This window comes from Carcharodon carcharias, chromosome 15, assembly GCF_017639515.1.
Source record: "Carcharodon carcharias isolate sCarCar2 chromosome 15, sCarCar2.pri, whole genome shotgun sequence".
NCBI lineage: Eukaryota > Metazoa > Chordata > Chondrichthyes > Lamniformes > Lamnidae > Carcharodon > Carcharodon carcharias.
In genome coordinates, this window is record NC_054481.1 from 89,494,829 (window position 1) to 89,519,116 (window position 24,288).

General features: G+C 43.2%; 1 protein-coding gene across 1 annotated transcript in view; it reads right to left on the reverse strand.

The window, feature by feature from the left end:
* The window catches only part of alpl (alkaline phosphatase, biomineralization associated), a 121,501-nt gene extending 103,661 nt beyond the window's left edge, over positions 1–17,840 (reverse strand). Inside the window, exons 1-2 of the mRNA XM_041206405.1 lie at positions 17,750–17,840; positions 7,991–8,094 (exon numbers count right to left, since the gene is read on the reverse strand). The gene's annotated coding sequence lies outside the window, so the exon portion shown is untranslated. The remainder of the gene's footprint in view (positions 1–7,990; positions 8,095–17,749) is intronic.
* Between the last annotated feature and the right edge of the window lie 6,448 nt (positions 17,841–24,288).

A 24,288-nucleotide genomic window follows, 5' to 3' on the forward strand; every position in this document is an offset into this window, starting at 1 on the left:
TCTTGAGACTTGTATGTTTAAACATGAATCATTCATTATTAATCTTTAACTATATACAGATCCCAGTTAATGTCACGCATGGTGCTGCTACCATGCAGGTAGGCTGCTTCTAAAGTGTTCTCTCAGTCTATTACCATCTTACTCTATATGTCATACCATGGGTGAGGCTATGCTCCAGACCCGCATTAACCCTTGCTCTGTTGAGCACCTTTACATTATTATGGCATTCAGGCACATATAACATCATATAACATTCCCCTTTCTTCTCAAAAGAAAGCTTTCCTCTCTTCCAACAGAGTAAAATAACGCAACCTTTACTTGTTATCCCTTCTCTGCCACCTTAAATCTCTGACTTCATGGCTGTGAAGCTTTACAGTTCTTCCACATCTTGGTCTGTCATGTTTTGAGGAATGGTAGTAGAACTCTGTATTTCTGGTACTTGACTATCTCTGCGCTCCTTCAAGTTGCGTTTCTTTTTATTAACAACCTGTCTGCTTCTTTCAGACACTGTGGTTTGTCCTGTTCCTTTTGAGCGGAATGTGCACTCTGTTCATTCCTAGAATGTACTCAAATTTTCTTTTTCCATGGTGTCCACCATGTTCTTGCTGGGCGTATATGTTTCACAAATTGAACCTTCACTTCCACTTGTTTCATAATCTCAGCCAAACATTTGCTTGCTGTTTTATTTTCGAATCGTTTTGCAAGCTCATGAACCCTTTCATTCAGCTCAGCTTTTTCTTCTATTTCCTTGGGCTTCAGTGTCAGAATCAAATTATCCAGTCTGATTCCTGCCTTTTCTTTATGTCTGCAGTAGAACTTTGTCCTCGTCTTTCGTTTTGGTTTCATTGTTAGCCAGGTCTGTCTCCGGCAAAGTCTTAACTTGTTTCAGGTCTGTAACTGTGCTATGTTGGAGAGGCAGTGGCGTAGTGGTATTGTCACTGGACTAGAGACCCAGGGTAATGCTCAGGGGACCTGGGTTTGAATCCCACAATGCCAGATGGTGGATTTTGAATTCAATAAAAATCTGGAATTAAACACAGAAAACAGGAGCAGGAGTAGGGCATTTGGCCCTTCGAGCCTGCTCTGCCATTCAATATGGTCATGGTTAACCCTCTATCTTAATCCCATACTCCTACTCTCTCCCCATAGCCAATGATGTCTTTAAAGTCTGATGATGACCATGAAACTATTGTCGATAATTGTAAAAACCCAACTGGGTCACAAATGCCCTTTAGAGAATAAAATCTGCCGTCCTTACCCAGTCTGGCCTATATGTGTCTCCAGACCCACAGCAATGTGGTTAACTCTTAACAGCCCTTTGAAATGGCCTAGCAAGCCACTCAGTTGCATCAAACTGCTACGAAAAGGAATGAAACTAGATGGACCACGTGGCATTGACCCAGGCACCGGAAACAACAACATCAAACTGTACAATTCTGCTGCTGCTGATGGCCCACAGTGCCTCATGGATGCCCAGTATTGAGTTGTTGGATCTGTTTAGAATCTATCCCCCTTAGCATGGTGGTAGTACCACAAAACACAATGGAGGGTATCTTCAATGTGATGACGGGATTTTGTCTCCATAAAGATATGGTCATGGACAGATGCATCTGTGACAGGCGTGTTGGTGAGGATGAGGTCAAGTATGTTTTTACCTCTTGTTGGTTCTCTCACCACCTGCCGCAGACCCAGTCTAGCAGCCATGCAAAGTCCTCCTTACTAACATGTGGGGGCTTGTGCCAAAATTGGAATAGCTGTGTCACAGGCTGGTCAAGCAACAGCCTGACATTGTCATACTCACGGAATCATAGCTTATAGATCATGTCCCAGGCACCACCATCACCACTCCTGATACCCAGGGATGTACCATCGGCTGTACAGACCCAACAGACGTGGCGGCACAGTGGTGTACAGTCGGGAGGGAGTTACCCTGGGGGTCATCAACATCAACTCCAGACCCCTTGAAATCTCATGACATCAGATCAAACATGGACAAGGAAATCTCCTGCTGATTATCACATACTGCCCCCCCCAGCTGATGAATCAGTGCTCCTCCATGTTGAACACCACTTGGAGGAAGCACTGAGAGTGGCAAGGGTGCAGAATGTACTCTGGGTGGGGGACTTCAATGTCCATCACCAAGAGTGGCTCGGTAGTATCACCACTGACCAGGCTGGCCGAGTCCTAAAGGACATAGCTGCTAGACTGGGTCTGCGGCAGGTGGTGAGAGAACCAACAAGAGGAAAAAGCATATTTGACCTCATCCTCACCAACACGCCTGTCACAAATGCATCTGTCCATGACCATATCTTTATGGAGACAAAATCCCGTCATCACATTGAGGATACCCTCCATTGTGTTTTGTGGCACTACCACCATGCTAAGGGGGATAGATTCCAAACAGATCCAGCAACTCAACACTGGGCATCCATGAGGCGCTGTGGGCCATCAGCAGCAGCAGAATTGTACTCAACCACAATCTAACCTCATGGCCCGGCATATCCCCCGCTCTACCATCAAGCCAAGGGATCTGCCCTGGTTCAATGAAAAGTGCAGGAGGGCATGCCAGGAGCAGCACCAGGCATACCTAAAAATGCCTATGAAGCTATAACTCACGACTACTTGCATGCCAAACAGCATAAGCAGCATGTGAGAGACAGAACTAAGCACAACCAACGGATCAGATCTAAGCTCTGCAGTCCTGCCACATCCAGTCGTCAATGGCATTGGGCAATTAAACAACTCATTGGAGGAGGCAGTTCCACAAATATCCTCATCCTCAATGATGGGGGAGCCCAGCATATCAGTGCAAAAGATAAGGCTGAAGCATTTACAACAATATTCAGCCAGAAGTGCCAAGTGGACGATCCATCTTGGCCTCCTCCGGAGATCCCCAACATCACAGATGCCAGTCTTCAGCCAATTTGATTCACTCCACATGATATCAAGAAAAGGCTGAAGGCACTGGATACTGCAAAGGCTATGGGGCCTGACAATATTCCGGCAATTGTATTGAAGACTTGTGCTCCAGATCTTGCCGTGCCCCTGGCCAAGCTGTTCCAGTACAGATACAAAACTGGCATCTACCCAGCTATGTGGAAAATTGCCCAGGTTTGTCCTGTACACAAAAAGCAGGACAAATCCAACCCAGCCAGTTACCGCCTCATCAGTCCACTCTCGATCATCAGTAAAGTGGCGCAAGAGGTCGTCAACAGTGCTATCAATTGGCACCTGAATTGAAATAACCTGTTCATTGATGCCCAGTTTAGGTTCTGCCTGGACCACTCAGCTCTTGACCTCATTACAGCCTTGGATCAAACATGGACAGAAGAGCTGAACTCCTGAAATGAGGTGGGAGGCAGCATTTGACCTAATGCAGCATAAGGAGCCCTAGCAAACTGGAGACAATGGGAATGAGGGGAAATCTCTCCACTGGTTGGAGTCATACCTAGTACAAAGGAAGATGGTTGTGGTTGTTTGAGGTCAATCATTTCAGGTCCAGGCCATCACTGCAGGAGTTCCTCAGAGTAGTGTCCTTGGCCCAACCATCTTCAGCTGCTTCATCAATGACCTTCCTTCCATCATAAGGTCAGAAGTGGGGATGTTTGCTGATGATTGCACAATGTTCAGCACCATTTGCGACTCCTCGGATACTGAAGAAGTCCATGTCCAAGTGCAGCAAGACCTGGACAATATCCAGGCTTGGGCTCACAAGGGGCAAGTAACATTCACACCACACAAGTGCCAGGCAATGACCTGCTCCTCTAAGAGAGAATCTAACCATCGCCCCTTGATGTTCAATGGCATTACCATCACTGAATCCCCCACTATCAACACTCAGGGGGTTACCATTGACCAACAACTGAGCTGGACTAGTCATATAAATACTCTGGCTACAAGAACAGGTCAGAGGCTGGAAATCCTGCAGTCAGTAACTCACCTCCTGTCTCTCCAAAGCCTATCCACCATTTACAAGGCACAAGTCAGGAGTGTGATGCAATACTCTCCACTTGCCTGGGTGAGTGCAGCTCCAACAACACTTAAGAAGCTCAACACCATCCAGGACAAAGCAGCCCACTTGATTAACACCCCACCCACAAACGTTCACTCCCTCCACCAATCGACACATAGTAACAGCAGTGTGTACCATCTACAAGATGCGCTGCAGAAACTCACCAAGGCTTTTCAGACAACACTTTCCAAACCCATGACCACTACCATCTAGAAGGACAAGGGCAGGAAATGCATGGGAACACCACCACCTGCAAGTTCACCTCCAAGTCACACACCATCCTGACTTGGAAATATATTATCATTGCTTCATCATCACTGGGTCAAAATCCTGAAACTCCCTTTCTAACAGCACTGTGGGTGTACCTACACCACAAGGATTGCAGCGGTTCAAGAAGCCAGCTCATCAACACCTCCTCAAGGGCAGTTAGGGATGGGCAATAATGCTGGCCTAGCCAGTGATGCCCGCATCCCATGAATGAACTATAAAAAAAATTCATTATCTGTTTGCAGCTTAGAAATTTCTATGGTTTTTCCTTTCAATGACGCTTCGTTTTCATTCAACTGTTTCTTCAGCCCTTCAGTCTGCTCCTTGTAGCTTTCAGCTTCCTCCTGGAATATTAAACATTGCTGAGTCTTCTCTGCCAACTGGTTCTTCAGCTCTCTCAGAGTTACGTTAAATTCATTTTGCTTCTCTTTGTAATTTTCCAGAGATACAAACTTTGACCTAAGGTGTCCTTGTAGCATGTGATGTTTCTTTAACAGGTTTCCCTTTCTTCGCGAAGCACACTTGCTTCAACTTGAGCTTTCCTGTAATTCAGTAGAGTCTCCTCAAAATTCTTCTGCTGTTCTTCCCATGCTGCTGTTTAAGGCAGTCTTCATTTCTTCATGTTGCTGCATTCCCTGTGCATTTTCTCAAGGACAAGCAACTGTTCTTTCAACTGTTTCTTTTCTTGTTGATTTCTTGCCAACTCATTCTGGGCTTCAGTGGACCATTTCTGATAGCTTTCTCTGAAGTAATATTCAACATCCTTTTAAGCTCCTCATGTTTTTCCTTGGCTGCATATTGATTCTTTCAGGAGTCTTTCAGGGTCACAACTTTGTGTGCCTTTTCTGCCTGCTGTTTCACCTGGCTGTACATCAGGTTGAGTTATCCCAAACTCCTGCTTTGATTTGCCAACTGTGGAATTGAGGGTCATTATTTCCTCCTGATGCCTTTTGTGTCATCTCTGAAATTTGTTTGTTCAGATCTCACACAGCTTGTTTCATTGAATATTTCATTTTATTGTGCATTTTCAAAGCTATGTACTCAGCTTGAATCATGGGCTTCAAATCTTCCAGTTCAGCTCTGATGCAAATATTTTCAGCTTCATTTCTTTTTGTACATTTTGCTTCTTTTGAGTTACCTCAGATAGCGTTCCTTCATTCACTGCCATCTGCTTACTCCCAACTGCTATCTGCTGTTGCACGTGGGTACTGTGTCAGCGTTTTCAAAAAGCTCTATTTTTAAGCCTTTTCGCTGCTTCTCAGCCATTTTTTTCTTCTGCGCTAAACTCTTAGGCTTATGCATTTCATTGCACTGACATGCTCAGCAACAATCTTGTGGTTTACTTGAATATTGTCTCCCTTGCTCTGGGGTCTCCTGTCTCCCTCTCACTAGGGTCTTTTGTTGCCTACCCTCTCAAGTATCTTGTTGTCCTCGGCACTTTATTGGGGGTGTGCTAGGCTTTCTGCTAGGGTCTGCACTCTCTATGAATTGGAGTTTAAAATATCTATCAAAGCCTTTTAATATACCACCAAATGTTGCTGAGTATTGGTCTGTACATTGGCTGTGGAGTACTTCACCAGCAAATGAACCAAACAGAAATAAAAATTTATCAACTTGTATTTTTTCTGATTCCTTATTTAATTCTTTAATTCTCCTGTAAACTAAAAATTGTCTTCTCCAATATTCCCAATCTTTGGTCTGGTTTAGACATTTCATTATCCAAAACACCTCTGGCTCTTCCATTTTCTGTCCAGGGCTGTTTTTTTTTCCTGTAGTTACTGCTTTAAATCTCATTGCCCCTTTAAGGCTGTGCAATAACCATTTTTTCACTCAGCCAGTCTGCAGCCTGTTGGTTTCTCTCTCTCTCTTTCTGATTTTTGTGTGCTTTTCCAATTTTGGCAGGCTCTCCAGGGATCGGCCACTTCACTTTTTTCAAAGCTTTCAAACTTTTAAAACTTTTTCTCAAAGGAAATGCTGCATCAGTTTCTTTTTTAAAAACTATGCAGGAACTTTTCTCTTTTTTTTACTTCAGCTTGGTTACCTCAAGTTGTATGGTGCTGACTGGCATTGCAGTTTTAAACTCCACAGGTTTTTTACTTTTTTTAAACTATGTTATGCAGGTTTCTTTCTTTACTCTACAGCTTTTTATCTGCAGGTCTTTTAAAACCTTTTTTGCAGCTTCTGCAATCTGCTAAGCCCTGGGACTGCCACCTATTCTAAAATGTAAGTACAACTTCTTTTTTTTGTACTTTTGCTCACCATCTTGTGAGCTGACCAGGTCCTTGACTCTGCATCATTCAGGGTATTGCAATTTTTGTAGTTTTTGCTCATCATCTTGTGAACTGTCAGTATTCCTTACATTGCATCATTTGGGGTCTTGCTTTTTTTGTATTTTTGCTCACCTGTCTTTGTGATCTAACCAGATGTCTTCACTCTGTGAGGGTCAGAGGTCTTGCAATGGGCCTCCACTTACTTTGGTGGATTCCTCAACTTCCAAGTCTGTTGCAAGGCTTCTTCAACTGTTTCTTCAATTTTTCTTCTTAGGCGCACATCTCTCTAGTCTAGCTTCAGCTGCTTTTAGTTTCTCAAATTTTGGGATTCTGTTCTAGATTCATCGTTTAAAATGCTACCTTTCATATCACCGCCGATCACCATGTTGTGTACTACAAGTGATTACCATGTTGTGCTATGGGTTTGTTTCATGCCTCGGTGATGACATCTTGAGACTTGTATGTTTAAACATGAACCATTTATTGTTAATCTTTAACAATGTACACATCCCAGATAATGTCATGCATGGTGCTGCTGCCATACAGGAAGGCTGCTTCTAGACTGTTCTCTCAGTCTATTACCATGTGACTCTATACATCATACTGTGGGAGGACTATTCTCCAGGACCACATTAACCCCTGCTATGCTGGGCACCTTTACATTACAATGGCATGCAGGCACATACAACACCTTACAACAGGGTGCACTAGAGATTCATAAGAATGGCTCCTGGGATAAGGAAATTCAGGTACAGATAGATTGGAAAAGCTTGGGGTTGTTCTCCTTCGAGACAAGAAGGTTAAGAAAAGATTTTATGTGGGTGTTCAAAATCGCGAGGGGTCTGGAAAGAGTTGATAAAGAGAAACTGTCTGCAATAGGACACTGATTTGAGATGAATGGCAAAAGAAGCAATTGTGACATGAGGGAAGACCTTATATGCAGTGATTGGTTAAGATCTGGATCCATTATTTAACAAGAGCAGGAGCTTCTTAATTCCCTCCCTTCTCTGTCTGTCAAGTCTCACAAATATTTAACAGCATCAAAAGCTTTCTTCCCTCTTTCACTTGTCCATCCTGAAGATGTTAACTGGGAAGAAGCAGATTAGAGTGTCCAAGTAACAAAATTGACCCATGTAGGGAAAAAAAGAAACATTTGCTTCCCAGACAAGTTGGACAGCTGGGTGCTTTGGTCCCTTTGCTCTGGGGAAATGCTGGATGAAAATTCTGGTGAGAGTTAACCCCTAGGAGCTGGCACAGGCCAGCATTGGCAGGGGGTGGACAGCAGATGGTCTCAGAGGGAAAGGCTGGCAATAGAGCAACTGTGAAAACAATAACGATCCATACTGTTAACAAGGAAACCTTTATATGCAGAAGATACCAGCTCATGGAGCCTGACTGAAACAGATTTAATTAAAAGAGGGAAAAAACTGACTCCTCTGACCTTTAAATTGTAATCCTCCTGCGTTAAAGGCAGTGCGGGTCACTGTACTGTGTATCAGTTGGTAAATGGTGGCAGACTTACAAGAACGAATAATGATGTTCAGCCTGAAATGAGAACAGAAGCAGATTTCAGCTCATCGTTGACCCTGAGTTTCTGTTAAAATGACTTTTCACTCTCATTTTGTTTAGAATCTTAATTCTGTCTTATCAAAAAACACAAAGAGCTTTTCATAGCCTTTCAATGAAGAGGGAAACGATTTCCTGTCTGATCTAAACGATTTCCTGTCTGGCGGGTTTGATTATTTTCAATTAGGAACTTCCTTTTTTGGGAAATTGTAACAAACTGAGCTCCTCATTGTACTGATATGGGTTCAATGTATTGCCAATAGTCTGTGGACTGGTCAGGGTGGTAATTGAGGTATCTTAAGATAGGGCCAAAGCCAAAGAAAACACTGGATAACAGACACATAAGGAAAGCAGGAAGTCTCACAAAACAGTAGGCTTTTCCTGAGATTACAAGGGAAAGCGGTTACAAAATCCACAGTTTCACAGCTTTGCACCTCAAGTTAAACTACAGGTGGCCAATTTTTCACAGTCCAAAAGCCAGAAAAAAATATTGTACATTGACAAAGACCTGCTGCTACAACAAACACAAAATATGTAACTTAGCACATCAGTAGAACCTCTGACATTTTTATTTTCATACCCTTTTCTTGAAATATGGGCTGTGTCTCTCACTTCCCTGGCCATCATTGTCTCTCCCGCTCTCCTTCCATTTCCTACCCTCTCTCCACCTCATTCCATCTCCCATCCTCCACCCCTCCTCTAATTCCTTCTGTCTCGAATTTCTTCTCTGTTATCTCTCCCTCCCTCTTTCATCCCCATCCTTGGCTCTCTCAGACTCTTCTCTTTCATTTCCTATTTTACTCCTTCATTCCTTTGTTCACATTTCCCCACTTCCTTTCTAGTTCTCTTCCTGAATTTCTCTCAGAGTCCTTTCTCTTTCAACCATCTCGTTCATTCTCTCTTACCCTTCTTTCTCATTGCTCTTCCTTCTGATTCATCCCACCACCCACAGCCCCTCACCCCCATTTTAAGGTTGGACTATAAAACACAAGACTGGATTCTTTGAATGCACACAACTAAAATACCCATTTAAGAAGGTTATTAAGGGGTGAATTTACAAATTCTTTTGCTGGAATGCAGAACTTGGCCTGTCCAAAGCACATAATCAGGAAGTCGGGTGCATTGTGTCCCACAAGTTTTCCACCCATTTGGAAAATTGCAGGGAGTTTGCATCTGAATTTTCCAGGTGCAATCCTAACACACAAAGCCCAGCACCAGGATTTAAATTCACAATTATTGCCAACCACCCCTCAGACTCAAATAGAATTTTTTTAAAAATCTCTCTCTCGACCATTCAGGGAGAAAGTGGAGGTACAAAGAGTTGGGACTCAGCAAGAGCTCCTCACTTTGATTTCCTCTGTTGAAAGAAGGCAATTGTTTTTGATTTAAGAACCTAGGCATCCTAGAATTTGACCAATCAGTGGGGAGACAGGTTTTGTGGGATCAGAATCTACTTCTTGCATCAAAGTTAGCTTAACAAGTAGCATTTAAAACCACAATCCTGTCTGACATCAAGCCATAACAAACGCTGTACTGCCAGACAATGGCGCCAAATGAAGTGTTTCAAATTGAACATTCTGCGCAGCACTTTATAATTAGCCAATAATGTAATGGCGGGGTAGGGGGAATGCAACTAGAGCAGCCCCCTTTTTACATGAAGAATCATCACCTATTTAAATGTTTAATTAAAATAACTGCTGATTGAAGTGTATCTATATGCAATTAAACAAAAAGCTCAACATGCCTGAGAGGAACAGGTGATTTTGGATCTCTGCTTCCCGAAGCTAGGGATTTCCTTGTGTCATGTCTGGGTCTATTGTAGACTGATTGATGGCTGTGGTTAGTCAACAATCCATTATTATTTGGTCAGTACCTACCGGTAAGGTAGAAGATGAGCTAGATAGACCTTGGTCTTTTATTCATCTAACAATTCCTAGGACCCTAAAACAGATCAAATTTCAAAATTTGTCATTTAAGGTGACAGGTCGAACACCCAACTTCGTACACTGGATATGGAAGCCTGAGGCCTACAATGTGCCTGGGACTTTAAATGCTCCCTGATGTGGGAAATCACACAAAGGTTGTACCTTTACATAATGCCTTTCAAATCCTCGAGACACACCAAAGGCCATCACAGCCAAGGAATGTGTAGCTACTGCTACAATTTAGGGAAATGCTGCAGCCAATTTGAACATGTGCACACCCTCTGAACCAAGCCTGGCATGCCAAGAAACATCCGCACAACTTGTTAAACCTGCTGCAACAACCCCATTATTAATTGAAATGTCTGAACAGAATTCCAGCCACGCTGTGCCTATTTGGAAAAGACCAATGTAGGGGATACTGTTACTCCAGTCATTCAATATTCCTCTAGCTTGTACCTTCACTTGGCTCAGAGAGCAGTGCTCTCATCCAAGTCAGAATGTTTGTGGCTTCAAGTCCCACTCCACAGACTTGAGCACATAATCAAGGCTGAGAAAGGCACAGTGGTAATTATGGGAGATTTTAATATACATAAAGGCTGGAAAAGTCAGATGGGAAAAGGTATCTGAGTTGAGGAGTTCATAGAATGTTTCTGGGATAGTTTCTTAGAACAGCATGTTCTGGAGCCAACCAGAGAGCAGGCTATACTAGACCTGGTATTATGCAATAAAATGGGATTCATTAGTGATCTCATAGTGAAGGCACTCCTAAGTAGCAGTGACCATAATATGCTTGAATTTTACATTCAGTTTGAGGGAAAGAGAAGTGGGTCCGAGTCTATGTTTTTACACTTAAATAAGGGCAATTATGAGGGCATGAAGGCAGAGCTGGCTAAAGTAAATTGGCAAATTAGATTAAGGGGTAGGTCAATAGAGATGCAGTGACAAACATTTAAGGGGATATTTCAGAATACACAAAATAGATACATTCCAACGAGTGAGGAAAATCCCAAGGGATGGACACACCATCCATTGTTAACTAGAAAGGTTAAAGATAGTATCAAACTTAAAGAAAAAGTATATAATTGTGCAAAGATAGGTGGAAGGCCACAAAACTGCACAGGATATAAGAAACAGCAAAGGATGATTAAAAGATTAATAAGGAAGGAAAAAATTAGAGTACGAGAGAAAGCTAGCCAGAAATATAAAAAGAGATAGTAAGAGTTTCTGTAAATGTTTAAAAAAGGAACGAGTTATCAAAGTGAGCAATGGCCTTATAGAAATTGAGTCTGGAGAATTGATATTGGAAAACAAGGAAATGGCAGATCAATTGAACAGGTATTTTGCATCAGTCTTCACTATAGAGGCTACATGTAACAGCCCAGCAGCAGCTATAAATCAGGAAATGGAAGGGGGGGAGGAACTCAGGAAAATTACAATCACCAGAGAAGTGATATGGAGTAAATTATTGGGGCTGCGGGTTGACAATTGTCCAGGTCCTGAAGGACTTCATCCTAAGGTCTTAAAAGAAATGGCTAGTGAGATATTTGATGCATTGGTTTTAATTTTCTGAAACTCCCTAGATTCAGGAAAGGTTCCATTAGATGATGGCAAATATAACACCTTTATTAAAAAGGGAGAGAGACAGAAAGAGGGAAACTACAGGCCAGTTAGCTTAATATCTGTCATAGGGAAAATGTTAGAAGCTATTATTAAAAACATTATAGCAGGAAACTTGGATAAACTCAAGGTCATCAGGCAGAGTCAACATGGTTTTGTGAAAGAGAAATCATGTTTAACCAACTTATTGGAGTTCTTTGAGGAAGTAACATGTGCTGTGGGAACCAGTGGGTGTACTGTACTTAGATTTCCAGGAGGCATTTGTTAAAGTGCCACATCAAAGGTTATTGTGGAAAATAAAAACTCATGGTATAGGGGTAACATACTGGCATGGATAAAAGATTGGCTGGCTAACAGGAAGCAGAGAGTAGGCATAAATGGGTCTTTTTCAGGTTGGCAAGATGTAACGAGTGGTGTGCCACAGGGGTCAGTGCTGGGACCTCAACTGTTTATAATTCCTATCAGTGACTTGGATGAAGGGATGGATGGGATGGTGGCTAAATTTGCTGATGACACAAAGATGGATAGGAAAGTAATCTACGAAGAGGGCATAAAGAAGCTACAAAAAGATATAGATAGGTTAAGTGAGTGGGCAAAGATTTGGCAAATGGTATATAATGTGGGAAAATGTAAAATTGTCCATTTTGGCAGAAAGAATAAAAGATAAGCATATTATCTAAATGGTGAGAGATTGCAGAGCTCTGAGTTGCAGGGGGATCTAGATGTCTTAGTACATGAATCGCAAAAGGCTAGTATGCAGGTACAGCAAATAATTAGGAAAGATAAAAGAATTTTATCATTTATTGCAAGGGGAATTGAATACAGAAGTAGGGAGATTATGCTTCATTTATACTGGGCACTAGTGAAACCACATCTGGAGTATGGCGTACAGTGTTAGTCACCTTATTTAAGGAAGGATGTAACTGCATTGGAAGCAGTTCAGAGAAGGTTTACCAGACTAATACTAATGGGCGGGTTGTCATATGAGGAAAGGTTGGACAGCTAGGCTTGTATCTGCTGGAGTTTAGAAGGGTAAGAGGCGGCTTAATTGAAACATATAAGATCCTGAGGGGACTTGACAGGGTGAATGTGGAGAGGATGTTTCCTCTTGTAGGAGAATCTAGAACTTACGTTCACAGTTTAAAAATAAGGGGTCGCCCATTTAAAACAAAGATGAGTTGAAATTTTTTCTCTCAGAGGGTCACGAGTCTTTGAAACTCTCTTTCTGAAAAGGTGGTGGAAGCAGAGTCTTTGAATATTTTTAAGTTAGAGGTGGATAGATTCTTGGTAAGCAAAGGGGTGATAGGTTATTGGGGATAGGCGGGGTGCAGATTTGATGTTGCTATCAGATCAGCTATGATTGTATTATATGGCGGAGCGGGTTCAAAGGGCTGAATGGCCTACTCGTGCTCCTTATTCGAATATTCATAAGAGACTTTGTGGTGCCAAGTATGAGTCAGTGCTGCACTATTGGAGACACTGTCTTTCGGATGAGACATTAAACCAAAGCCCTACCTATCCTCTCAGGTGGATGGGAAAGAATTTTGAACAATTTTGAAGATGAACAGGGGCCTTCTCCCAGTGTCCTGGCCAATATTTATTCCTCAGCCAATATCACTTTTCTGGTCATTCACACATTGCTGTTTGTGGGAGCTTGCTTTGTACAAATTGGTTGCTGCATTTCCTGTATTACAACTGTGATTACATTTTAAAGATACTTAATTGGCTGTAAAGCGATGAGATGTCCAAAAGTCATGAAAGGCTTGACATAAATGAAAGTTTTTTTTACCTTCTTCCTACCCCCTCCCCACCCCAATACTGACCATGCCTGCATCTACTGAACCCCTGCCATCCATTCACTCCAATGCTCCTTTAGCACTCCCGTGCATCACAAGAGTCACATTGGACATGCCAATAAATTATACCAATGGTCTGAATTCCCTTTATCCAGTGAGGTCAACCAATTTGTGTGTGGGTGAACACAACATTCATCAGTGCCAGTGCCTATGGCATGATGCCTGGATCACTATGTCTGGCCCACAGTGCTATGGTTTTGGGTACTTCTTGTAATGTTTTCTCACTTAACAGCCAAATGAGAGTTCCCATAAGCAGGCTGCTCTCTCTTCCATTTGGGAATTAGTGTTTCCTTGTCTCTGACCTCTGTTTCCATTCTGGGCTCTTCCTTTGCCATTTCCAGTGTCAGTTTGTAAACCCCATCTTGTATTGGATGTTTCTGAGTTGGCACTGGCTCTCCTACTAGCCGAGCCACTCATGGAACCATGGAATGTTCCAGCACAGGAGAGAGACCATTTGGTCATGAGGTCTGTGCTAGTGCATGGCTTCACAACAGCCGGCTAAGCTGATCCATTCCCCCTCCCCCATCCCCACTCACTACTCTAATCCTAATCCTTTAATATTCCTCCTTTTTGAATAACATAGGATTCCTTTCTACAAAATATTTTTTGGCTTTACTTCAGGAAGTGTTGTTTGGGATAATTTCACATTCTAAACATCCCTTTAATTCTGATTTTTTTTAAACTCTAACCTATAACTCACCTTTGGCATTGCAGAGTTTAATTTGGGTGTGTGAACCTCTTTTATCCCACTTAGACTACCAACAATTACATTGGTTTTGGGTTCCTTTCCAATTCGTGGCATTTACAGATTTTGAGGCCCTGGGATTAACAATTAACCTTGTAGCAGTGGCACCGTTGTAATAATTAGCCTCTGCAGATCAACAAATTCCACAGGCATTGGAAAGTGCAAATTTGCAGAATTTAGCCACATTCCACCTGCAGAAACTGTCTTCAGAAGACTGAACAAGAATACACAAGAAAATGAAATCATTAAACAACAAAATCATGCCTTTACACAGCACCCTTCATGTAGAACAATAGGTCAAAGCACTCCACAGGAGCATAAGGAAAAATACTGACTTTTCTTCTGTGGGATTTGGCAAGCCCAGCATTTGTTGCCCATCTCTAATTGCCCTTGAACTGAATGGCTTGCTCAGCCGTTTCAGAGGGCAGTTAAGTGTCAAGCACATTGCTGTGGGTTTGGAGTCACATGTAAGCCAGACCGGGTAAGGACGGCAGATTTCCTTCCCCGAAAGGGTATTAAGTGAACCAGATGGGTTTTTACAACAATCAACAATAGTTTCATTGTCACCAGTACTGGGACTAACTTTATATTCCAGATCTTATTAACTGAATTTAAATTCCACCAGCCACCATGGTGGGATTTGAACCCATGTCCATAAAGCATTAGCCTGAGCCCCTGGATCACTAGTTCAGTGACACCACCATCTCCGTAATATGGCTAATAAGCAGGAGATATCGGAAGGGGTGACCAAAAGCTTTATCAAAGATGTGGGTTTTAGGGAGGTGGGATGAAGGACATGGGGCAGCAGTGGGGTTTCGGATCCCTGAGCATGAGGCATAGATGACTGGAGGAACAACTGCCAATGTGGGGGTAAAAGGAGGAGGGATACAAAAGAGGCCAGACTCAGAAAAGAAAAACAGAGCTTTCAAGGTGGTATGGGATCATAGAGCTGGAAGAGGATTAAAAGTTTGGGAAGGGCGAGGCCATGAAGTAATTTAGAACAAGGACTACAATTTTAAGTTTGAGGCCTTGGGGGGCTCAGTGCCAGGAGTCAGGGGTGGTTGACAAACTGCGCTTGGTGTGCAATAAGTTACGGGCATCGTAGTTTTCAGAATGAAGAACGGAAGGTGATCCGGGAGAAAAATGAAATAACCAAGTCTGGAGCTGGCAAAGACATGCCTGAGGGTTTCAATGGCTGGAGGATTGAGGCAGTGAGGTAGCTAGCAAGGACAGACATGTCAAAGGTGTTTTTTTGTTTTGGAGAACCATCAGAGAGCTGTTTGGAAAGGAAGCATCTTACTGCCTGAGGAGTGGGCAGCTAGCACAGGTGTCAGTCAGTGGGAGGGGACAGGAAAGGAACTTGCATTTCAGCAAAAAAGTTAAGAATGAGGCCAAGGGAGAACATCCACAGAAAGATCTGTGCAAAGGGCAGAGAGAATAAAGCAGTAGGACGCTTCAAAAACTGCACATGATGTACCGACTGCTGAGGCAGAATGTTTCAAATATGTGAAGATGGTAGAAATCTGAAATCAAAATAGCAGAAAACAAGAAGTTCACACTATTTAGTGAACAGAGTCCATATTTCTTACTCAGTCTAATATTATCTCTGAGATGCATAATAAATGTTGAGTTAGGACACATACCTTTATCACTCAGAGGCAGGCTATTGACAGCAATGGAGAGAGAAATGCACAATGTACAAGAGGGTTAAAAAATAATTTTACCTTTCAGCTCTGACCCTCTATCGGAACCATTCTGCCAGTCTCTGCTCGACTCAGACTCTCCCTGATTCTCTCTGCCTCATCTCCAGACTTAATCTTTGGCCATGGGTTTCCACAGTTCTCCTTACAATCCCGCAGCTGCCTTAACTATGATCCTTCCCAATTGTTGCCCTGCATAGGTTCCCGCAATGGTGGATGCACAATCCTGATGAAGAGTCAAAGCAGAAGCTCTGGCTTCTGGCTAGAAGTTCAGGGATCTGCTGTGCTTTTAACCACTTCCCTTTTTTGGGGCCAAACCTTGTTGGGAATATGGCTGTGTGTTAATGACAGTGAACAAATTAGTAAGCAAGTTCAGAGATATGCCATACATTGCGAATCTCCAGATCCTGCTGGTTGGTTTACACCACTCTGTGGTTTGCAATGGCATCTCATCCTCAGCCATCCCATTAGTTTGAAGAACACTAAGATAAAAGCAAAATACTGTGGATGCTAGAAATCTAGAACAAAAACAAAAATACCTGGAAAAACTCAGCAGGTCTGACAGCATCTACATACTTTTAGTTCTGATGAAGGGTCATAAGGACTCGAAACATCAATTGTATCCATCTCTGCAGATGCTGTCAGACTTGCTGAGTTTTTCCAGGTATTTTTGTTTTTCTTCGAGTTTTAAGAACATGCTGAGTTTGCACATTAATTGCCCATCAAACGTGCTGCAGAAAGTTAGGACTGGTAATCATCTTTTCAACGACATGATAATTGTTTATAAAGTGCTAATTAACCTCTCTGGCCCAGAAAAGGAACTATTTAAAGAGTTCAGTCTCATTCCTAGTCCATTCTTACAGATCTTGGAAGAAGGAAAATTTGACTTTTTTAACTTTTGCAATCTGTCTTTTTTTTCTCTCACTCAATCCATCTTTCTTTCCCTCTCTTTATTTCTATTTCTGTGCCTGATTTAACTTGAATTCGCCTCATTTGGCTCTCCATCATTCTTTTGTTTCTTCCTCAATCCTTAAATTGGATAAGGAGATAGACTGATCACCCCTCTTGCCCGCCCAGCACCGTCATCAGTTCGATTTCCAGAGTATTTCCCATCCCCAGCTGGACGGTGCAGCTGACCCACAAGATCCCCCCGCCCCCCAATTTCAGATTTTTTTTACCTTCTCGATTTTTTTTTGATTAATCTCTGGGACCTCCCAACAATTAAATGTGGAGGGGATATCATGGGCAGATGTGCGTGGCACAGTTAAGGTTTGTCAGCAGCCAGCTTCAGAAATAGTAGACTTTTAGAAGAATGGAAAATCGTTTCAATATTTATATCTGTGAACGGGAATGGATTCAATCAGGGGTCTTTGGGATTAATATCGTGAATATTATTGAACATCACAGAAAAATGTATCCAATGTTGCAGGTTATAATAATCTCAGGTGTCTTTTTCCGAATATTTTAAACTTGGTTCAAAAGATTTATTCCCGTCTCTATCCCTAAAGAGCTGTCTATTTTTATATGTCGATCCCATGAAATATTAAATTAAGAACAATGTCACCTGTCACAGATTTTCAGGGTAACATGTCATTTTTAAAAAAACATCTATCCCTAACGCTATGAGCATTTAAAATGTTATGCACACACTCAAACACAAACATGAACAGGAGAATGAAATAGGCTTTATTTCGTAAATCAGGTAAGATGTCAAATGGGAGGCAAATGCAGAAAAGGAATGACTGATCAAGTTCATTAAAATATTTATACAGATTACCAGCAGAAACTCACCTGACTGGGAGTTCCCCTTTAAATCCGATGGGATGAGGATGGTTGCCCAGTTGTAATCGGCGTGGACGGTGCTGCCGGTGCTCAGGAACTGATGTGTCTCCTTTATAAGGAGCTCTTCACGCCACGCTGATAGTCTCCCTGCCCTCTGGGAGAAGGAGGTCCCACAACTGTGGCACTGTCTGGCTGCCTTTCCCCGATGAGTTAAAATGTGAAGAGGGATTTGTTCAAAGACGGAGCTCCACCTACTGCTGAACATGTTGGCTGCTTCATTTTTTTTCTTTCTGGGAAGAGTTGGGAGCGGAACCCGCAGAAACAGACGTGAACTTGCGCTGGGGCTGAAATCCTCGGTCAGTTTTCCCTCTGTGCTTACAGCCTCCAATGCAAGCGTGTAACTGAGGTAAATCTAGCAACAAGCACTTTGCTGTCTTTAATTTAAGGATGGCATGTCTGAGTGAGTGATGGGACTAACCTGCAGATACCTCAGCTTTTGTCTGTGGTGAACAAGAGCCCTATCCTCGTTCATCTGCTTGTTATCAATCCCAACCCCTCACAGGGGGAAGCTGCTATTCCCACATTCTTCAGAGCCGACTTCCCAACATGGACAATTCTTGATTTTACCCCCACCAGCAGTTTCCCTGTATCAACAGGGGAGGAATTCATTTCAGTGGAGGGCAAGGGTCCTGAGCACCACTCCACTATCCAGGAACTGTTTCCCTTCACAGAATGGTTACAGTGCAGAAGGCCATTCAGCCTATCATGTCTGCACCAGCTCTTTGAAGGAGCAATTCACCTGGCATCATTCCTCCCTCTTCTCCCTGTAGCCCTACACATTCTTCCTTTTCAGATAATAATCCAATTCTCTTTTAAATGCCATGATTGAACCTGCCTCCACCACACTCTCAGGCAGTGCATTCCAGACCCTGACCACACACTGTATGAAAAAGTTTCTCCTCATGTCTGCATTGCTTCTTTTGCCAATTACATTAAATTTGTGTGCCCTCGTTCTCAATCTTTCCACCAATGGGAACAGCTTCTCGCTATCCACTCTGCCCAGACTCCTCATGATTTTCAATACCTTTATCAAATCTCCTCTCAATCTTCTCTTCCAAGGAAAACCGTCCCAACTTCTCCAGTCTATCCATGTTCCTCATCCCTAGAACCATTCTTGTGAATCTTTGCTGCATTTTTTGCAGTGCCTTCACATCTTTCCTAAAGTGTGCTGCCCAGAACTGGATGCAACACTCCAGCTGAGGCTGAACTAGTGTCTTATACAAATTCAACATAACCTCCCTGCTCTTGTATTCTCTCCTGCTCCTCCTCATTTGCTTTTTCGATTCCACTCAGCATTCCCTCATTTTCATCTTTCTCTCTCTGTGCAGAAGAGGGGGAGCCAGATATTAATAAATTCCACTTGCTTATTTCTCCTTATTGCCCTGTATCATGCCCCATAGGAGAGGATGGGAGCTTGTTTGAAAGCTGCCAGTAGTGAATCCGGCAGTGAATGCCAGACCGTGTCACCACCATTTTCCTGTGTTCTGAGTGGAGGAAATACCTGAGAAGTTAAGAATGTAACACCTTCACCAAACTCAGGGTGTCCCAAAGCATTTGACACACTTTTGAAGTGTAGCCACTGTTGCAATGTAGGAAACACAGCAGCTAATTTGTGCACAGCAAGCTCCCACAAACAACAATGTGATAAGGACCAAATTTGTTTTCGCAATGTTGGTTAAGGGATAAACACTGGCCTGAACACGAGGGAGAATTCCCTCACTCTTCTTCAAAATAGTTTCATGGGATCTTTTACAGCCACCTGAAAGGGTGGGTGAGGCCTTGATTTAATACCTCTGATGGCACAGCACTCCCTCAGTACTGTTACACTGGAGTGTCAGCCTGGATTTTGTGCACAAGTCTCTGGGGTGCATCTTGAATATGCCAACATCTGACTCATAGGCCAGAGTGTGACCAGCTGTGCTTTGACTGACACCTAATAGCTCCCCATAGCAGCAGGGCTGAGATTGGGAGCTCACTGCAATAGCAAGTGCCAACTACAAACCTATCAGTCACTCCTCTAAGACATTGTGTTGAGGAGCTGTGGTATACTATTGTGTTTTTCAAATGATACAAAATATCCCCCACTAAGGAACATGGCTTCCAGCTCTACCACCATGGCTCACCATTCAGACCCACTCAAACAGAAAGAGCAGGTGTGGAAGGAATACTCCCTTGAATGCCTAACCAAAATATTTAATCTCTGATACATTATTGATGGTTGTGAGTGAGAAATAAGGCTGTAATTGATGTGTGGAGACTTAGATTGCATCACCAGCCACAAGAGTACAACCAAAGTGGTTTAGGGATGCCCTCTGAACCTCAAGATTACAGCTTTCTACTCACTCTAACTTTCAAATGTGGACTCACGAAAGGAAAATGAAAAACATCTCAAGGGCAGTTATGGGTATTGCCAAACTGACAAAGATGTTTGAGTTTAAATAAAATCTTATGGAGTCCTGAAATCTGGCAGTAACCATACTTCTGGGAACTTCTGTGGGAGGGCCTGCAGAGTGTACCGCAAACTATCAGCTCAGCAACTTTGCATGGTGTTTATTTAAAGACCAGGATTGGTACTCCCATTATGTGTCGGAGGGTTCCACAAGGGTGCTGTCAGCAGTAAGTCTGAATGTTGTCTAAAAGTGGGCGGCCAGCACTAATAAGGCAATTGGCTGCAGAATTGCTTGGAGATTCAATGTTCAGCCAGAACTGTTCTGACAAAAGCTCATCAACCTAAAACACAGGGTGGAATCTTATTGAGGCATCGGGGGTCTCGCCTGCCACTTGGAGAGCTGGCAAGAGACCCATGCTGCCTCTTTTCGAGAAGGCCCACCAAACCATAAGCTAATCAGGCAGTGGCAGGGCCAGCAGTGGACCTTCCCCTAGAATCAAGACCCCGGGGGCAAAAGTCTCACCTACCAAGAGCTGCCAGCCAATCAGAGGCTGGCAGCTCTGGTGCTCAGCAGCAGCACTGGGGAGGCTGTGGCTATTGCCAAAAGTACAGACCCTGGAGTCCCAGGATCCCAGAGTTACCCAGGCCACAGGTAAGCAATGTAGGGGAGGGAATGGGGGGTTTCACAAGGGAAGAGGGGTGTGGGGGGGTTGTTGGTAGCAAGGGCTGGGGGTGGCTCTTAGCAGCCACCACACCCCCCCCCCCCCCCCCCCCCCCCCGCCTTTCCCAATGCCCAGTCCCTCAATCAGGCACTGAGGGCCTCTGATCGAGCGACCTCCTCTGGAGGTGACATGCTGGCTGGAGTTTTATCTGTTGTACACATAGTGAGAGGCCCCCCTACAGCTGAGTTAATACCAGTGGCAGTGAGATGAGGCCCTTAAGTAGTCATTAATTGACAAAGTAAAGGCCTCAGTTGGCGGCGGGACAGGTAGGTTAACCATGGGCCTTGCTGACCAGTGCTTAATTCTGGCAGACGTGGGAAGTGGCAGGGTCCCAGTACGCCACCATCCTGCCTCATTAAGTGCCCTTCCCGCTTCCAAGCTCACCATGGGCAAGATTTGGCCCATTAACCCTGCTTCTTCCTCCACAGATGCTGGCAGACCTAAGAATTTCCAGTATTTTCTGTTTTTATTGGAAATGTTGACAGTGTTATCCTGGAAACCAACTGTTGATTATCATTGAGTAAACTGGCAGTGATTTAGATTATAATTGTTTAGCTGCAAATGTTAGTTCACACCAGCCAAGTGGAAAGAAACAAGCCTTTAACCCAGTCGATGTTATCTCACCTTCTCCCATATCCCCATGTGTCTTTTGTCCCTTTCAAATCACTGATAAGTCTTCTCAGGCTTGCTTTATTCATAGTGTTCACAGAATTGCCATTTTCTTCCATTGGTCTGATTTTCTACGTCCCACTTGCTGCCACCAATTGATCATTTATGGAGCAGTATTCTACCATGAGTCTCAACAGTTAGCCCCTCGTACCCTCTGATCTGAAAACTGTGCTTTTTCTCCACCTATTCTTATAAAAGCACACATACCAGAGAGGGCTGACAATAAATAATATTACAATAATCTGCTTATTGGATTTAAACGTAGACTGTCACAGTGTTCCATTATCAAAGTGGTAATAACACTACACAGAACAGAACTATTGATATCTTTATAATTAAATGTGAATCATAATAATCAATCAATGCTGCAGATGCAATGTATATAGAAACCACTTGTGCTCAATGTTCATACAAACACTCTGCATATTATAATATCCGTGCAGTATATGAACAATTCACGTACAATGCCAAAAATCTATAACTGATCAACTTTCTAAAAATGGCTTTGAACTGAATCTCTAACAATTGCTGACCATCGTCCCACTCTGAGCAGCGATTTGCAGTATGTTCCACCTTCTCACAAACCTTCATGATGAACTTGTCCTGGATTGCCCTTGAAACCAGAAATCTTTTCCTCTGAATAAGGTCAGAGACTGGAGGACCCTCCTGTCCTCTTTCAGACTCCTGCTTTTAGCCCCTTACACCAACATTTTCTTTCATGCTTTCCATGTAAACATCCCAAGCCAATTTCAACAGTACCCCATACATACTCATGCTGATATATAGCAGCAACAGCTGTCTCCGATATAACATTTCAAACTCTGAGAGTGTGGCTGCTTTGCATGTCTTCCAAGCACACACAATTAAAATTATAAACTTAAGATCTTTACTATGTATACAGGAGATTCCTAAATGCTATTTGAGATTGATTCCGCACTGGTCTGGTGACAGGTTGCCCTTTTTAAAAAATTCTCTCTGCCCCTGGCAAAGCGACTGAGCCTGCAGGATAGTTTGACTAACACCACCAAGGCCCTGACAAAGTGATGGTGAGTGCCAGCAGGCCATCCAACCATGGGAGTGCCCCCGCTGAGCCAGACCCACTCCATGTTCACATGTGGCTAAATACTAAACTGTGTGGCATTTTGTAGCATATGAGCCCTAAGGTTGTAAGCTCAAGACTGTTGTGAGCAATCAAAGCTCAAACAGTTGTGGCATAGGCAGAATGTACTTCCATATCCTTGAGTCTTCACACGGCGAATTTTGAGGTGTGGGCAAGAGCAGGAGTCAACAAGTTCCTTTCAGGGAAAGAACGAAAACTGGACCTCCTAGTAGCTAATTATGGGATGCCAATGGCAGAGACCTGGGAGTAGGTCTGTCATCAGCAAGGAAAGTAAATGACCTGTGATGATTTGAGGAAGAATAATACAATAAATGATTTAAACGGTTCCTTTTGGCACATACTGAAAATTTCATAATGTACTGCTTGGTGGGTGGGTAGTGGTTGGATGGGTTATAGAACCGAGACTGGCACTGAGGTGGTCTGTACCAACTTCAGTTCCAGAATTAACTGTGAAGCTAATTTGGACATAACACTGTCTGGCTATAAAATATTTCCTACACATGATCTGGCTGTGCACAGTAAAGTGAAGCACATGAATGAGCCGTGAGAACTAAATATGACCGTTTATTTTCTCAATCGATAAGAATGTTCCTGTTAATGCTTACTCAACTTACAAGGGAAAGGAAATAATTAGAGAGTATACATTACTATGTACCTGATGAGTAAGTTGGACTCCAAGCTAAAGAGGAGTTTGGCTTTAGAGCCTGAACTATGTTGACTTTGGACCAAGACAACAATCTAGTGTTGGCTCTGGAACCTCATGAAAAAACCAATTTGAATCAAGGTCGGCTGCATTATGCCCACCTTCATTGCAGCAATATTTAACCTGCTCGGAATCCAATGGATGAGTAATCAAAAATGCATTTTTCCTTTGGGCCAGGTTTTATGTACTTTTGCCTTGAAATATATTTATGTAATATAGTGTGAGGGAGCCTCTTTGTACATTGATTACCCTCTGTGATTTCCAAGTTCTTGTCTTCATTGGTGAAGACTGTTGATTTCTTCAGGACATTTTGAGCTGATGCCTTGCACTGCCATTGGTCCTTTCAGTCATTGCAGAGTATCAATGGCTCCAGCATCATAGATCAAAGCCTCCTAAAGATATTCTGTGCCTTGAAAATGAAGGTACATGATGCTGTACTTTGCAGGGATACTGGTCACAAGCCTATAACAGAGCCAGTAGACATTCTTCATGAGGGAGCCCAACAACGTTCATTGGTCAGGGCCAATTCAGTCAAATTCCACACACACCTATTTTCCAGCAGAGTGGGACCTCTGGCTGATTTCTCCCTTCTCCAGCTCAGGGGAGCGGGGGCCAATTCCTCATCTGCAGTCCCTGCTAAGTTCAGCTCACATGGGGAATTAAATCTACAAACTTCTAGCTCTGGTTTAGAGGGCCATGCACTAACAGAAGCCTGAATGCAATGCCTCCGAAATCAAACATACATATTATGGTGTCAGAAGTGGCTCAGTGGAGGAACTCCTGCTTTTAAGCCACAAGGTCATGAGTTCAACCCCCAATCCAGAGACTTGGGGCAGGATTCCCCAGTCATTGGGCAGGTGGGCTCAGGAGCAGCCAGGAAATGGA